At 41.3% G+C, this 3,230-nt stretch overlaps 1 protein-coding gene across 1 annotated transcript in view; it reads left to right on the top strand.

The window, feature by feature from the left end:
- Window positions 1–1,935, top strand: part of LOC107851970 — a 24,441-nt gene extending 22,506 nt beyond the window's left edge. The window contains exon 8 of the mRNA XM_047403314.1: window positions 1,887–1,935. The gene's annotated coding sequence lies outside the window, so the exon portion shown is untranslated. The remainder of the gene's footprint in view (window positions 1–1,886) is intronic.
- The last annotated feature ends 1,295 nt before the right edge of the window (window positions 1,936–3,230 follow it).

Raw genomic sequence — 3,230 nt, 5'->3', positions numbered from 1 at the left:
CTTAGGGCCCTATGTTGTTTAAATCTCGGCGGTCTAGGTGATAAGGTATACACCGGTAACAGGTTTATTCAAAGTTAATTTGGTAATCTGGGATGGCATGGTTGGGAACTTTGATTCTCATTAAACTTCAACTTCCTAACATCCTTTCAAAGCTGAAATTTGAATCAGAGAATCTTCAATGCCGTTGAACTATTACTTAACTTTCTTTTTTTTTAGATTGTTCTTCAGTTATTCTTAAATTGATCATCGAATTTTATGGTAAAAAATAACTTGCTTTATACAGGTTTCTTTGGGTTCAAAAGCTAATGTACTTAATCAACATAAAAGGTATGCTGCTTTACCATGTTGAAAATGTGGGATATTTCGGTAGCACTGATTCATCCTATTTTTCTCAACCTCGTTTATTATTGAATGATGTAGCACTGAAGAATAGCCAATAGCAAGATAGGTTGTCGCTTCTCATGCTTCCTGTACAGAGAAAGTTAGCCTTATATTATATCAAAGTGTAAACATGTATATATCGTGGAGAAATTTTGAGCTTTAAGTTCATATTGTGTTCATAAACGTATATCTTAGACATATTATTGTTGTATAGGGATAAGGAGAGTGTAAATTCATGTCAACCAGTCATGAAACAGAATGGATCTAGTTTCTACTTCAAAACAGAAGAGAGGGCCAGGAAAAGGAAAGAAGCAAGGACCAATTTCTTGTGTCTACTCGATAAAGAAGTCTTTGATATTGATTTCAGTTCTTTATGAAGCTAGAGGAGAAAGTGCATACCAAAGAGGAAGAAACACGTCATCTCCGAGCAAGAAAACAGGTAATAAACCCAGGGTCTGATTCTTTTGACTAACGGAAACAGGTCCAATTTAATACGGAGAATCATAGGCTGCTAATTGTTAAATGTTAGCTCTTTAAAAGTCATGGAATTATAGATTTTCCAAAAAAGGAAAGAGGCAATCCTTTTGAAACGAACTAACAAGGAAATTAAGACAAACAAATAGAAACCGAGGGAGTGTAACATGTCATCGGCAAGAGTTAGATGACAATTACTTTATCAGCAGCTAGAAGTACTGACTATTTGTTCGGTTTACTTTGTGCTATGTGTAGGAAAATAAAGAAGCAGAGATCAAATAGCTACAGAGAAATCTCAATTTCAAAGCAACTCCCATGCCTGCCTTTTACCGTGAACCTGGCCGCCGCTCAGAAAAAAACAAGGATGGACAGAGCTGGGAGGAGGCAGGAGCAAGAGCTGCAGTCAGAGGCAGATAAAGGATTGACAGAAAGAGAGAAATTCTAGATTTTCTGAGGGCAAAAACTGTTTCTGTGTTGAAACTAGGTAACATCAAATCCTCCGTGCACTTAGCCTACTGTTCTCACATGCAAAGTAAAGCTTGTTTATAGATTTGTTTACAAGCTGTTTTTACTGGTTTATGGTAGAAGCAATCACTCTCCTGTCATTTTATGACTCAAATCCCCTTTCTTGGACAAGCGAATTTTACCTTTCAAAAAATTAAAACCAATAAAACTTGCTTTGAAATTTAGTACTCTCTCTGTCTTCATCCTTATCCTCCTCTGAAGTGATCATTTTTGCCTCTCACTCATACGACCTAGTAACATAACTTGCTCTTTTGATTACTTTTTCAGGAGCTTGCAAGTAAAACTAAATCACAAAGCAGGCAGCAGGGGCTAGAGACACTAGTGCAACTGAGAACACTAATGAACATCTAAATGTGGCCGATTCACCACAGGTTTCAGAATTAACTATTCATCCTTCAGCAGAGTTATCAAACAGCAGCGTGCCTTCAGTTTCAACAAGCAAAACATCCAAACAAACCCAATCAAATAGAACAGTAGCTCCAAAGAGAGAGCAAGAGAAAAGGCAGGTCGCGAATTATCCAAGACCAAGAACATCAGATTCTATCAGGAGGAACAAAGACTTTAAAGCTGAAGACAAAACAAAGGTTCTTGCACGAAGAAAAGAAACTATGCAACGAGAAAGGATGTTAGAAGTGTGAACTTGAGCCATAGTACAAAAGTGGGTTGTTTAGCAGTTGGTGTTGCTTCCTAGACGTATCATCGCTTAGTTGTTGCTGTTGGTGTGACCCGTTCGCACCGTTTTACCCGTTTGTCCATCCAAATGGCCAAAAAAATTTAAACGAACCATACTGAGATGTTCCCCAACATCCCTGGCATGCCCCGATGGATTTTCAACCCCACAGCACGCCCAAATCTTGGGCCCACTCCCGAAATCATGGGCTTTCGCCCACCGATTGTTCCCAAAAATGCCTCGTTCGCCCGTTTGTCCACCTAAATAGCCACAAAAATTTAAACGGACCACACTGGGATGATTCCCAACCTCCCTGTCATATCCCGATCAATTTTTGGCCCACAGCATGCTCGAACCCAAGGTTCACCACCAAAAGCACACCGATTTGGACCAATAATGCCCCGTTCGCGCCGTTTCGCCCGTTTGTCTACCAAATTGCCACAAAAATTTAAACAGACCATACTGAAATGGTCCTCAACCTCCCTGGTATGCCTCGATGTATTTTTAACTGATAGAACACCTAAACCCCAGGCCCACCCCAAAAACTGTGGCCTATAGCACATCGATTTAGCCCAAAAATGCCTCGTTCGCGCCGTTTGTCCACCCAAATAGGCTACGAAAATTTAAAAGGACCACACTGGGATGATCCTCAACCTTTCTGGTATGCTCGGATAGATTTTCGGACTACAACATGCCAATACCCCTGGTCCACCCCAAAACTTTGGCCTATAGCACATCGATTTGGCCCGAAAATGCCCCATTCGCGCCGTTTTGCCCATTTGTCCACCCAAATGGCCATGAAAATTAAAACGGATTACACTGGGACAATCCCAAACCTCCTTGGAATGCCCCAGTCAATTTTCAGCCTATAGCATGCCCGAAGCCTGAGCCCACCCCCAAAATAGTGGGCTATAGCACACCGATTTGGCCTGAAAATACCTCGTTCATGCAGTTTTGCCCGTTTATTTACCCAAATTGTCATGAAAATTTAAACAAACCACAATGGGATAAAGCCCAACCACCCTGGCATGCCCCGATCAATTTTTTACGCACAGCACGCCCGGACCGCTGACCCACCCCCAAAATCGTGGGCTATAGTACACCGATTTAGCCCAAAAATGCCCCGTTCGTGCCATTTTGCCCGTTTGTCCACCCAAATAGCCTCAAAAATTAAGACGCA

The sequence above is a fragment of the Capsicum annuum genome, chromosome 1, assembly GCF_002878395.1.
Source record: "Capsicum annuum cultivar UCD-10X-F1 chromosome 1, UCD10Xv1.1, whole genome shotgun sequence".
Lineage (NCBI taxonomy): Eukaryota > Viridiplantae > Streptophyta > Magnoliopsida > Solanales > Solanaceae > Capsicum > Capsicum annuum.
This window is presented reverse-complemented; position numbering and strand designations above follow the sequence as displayed.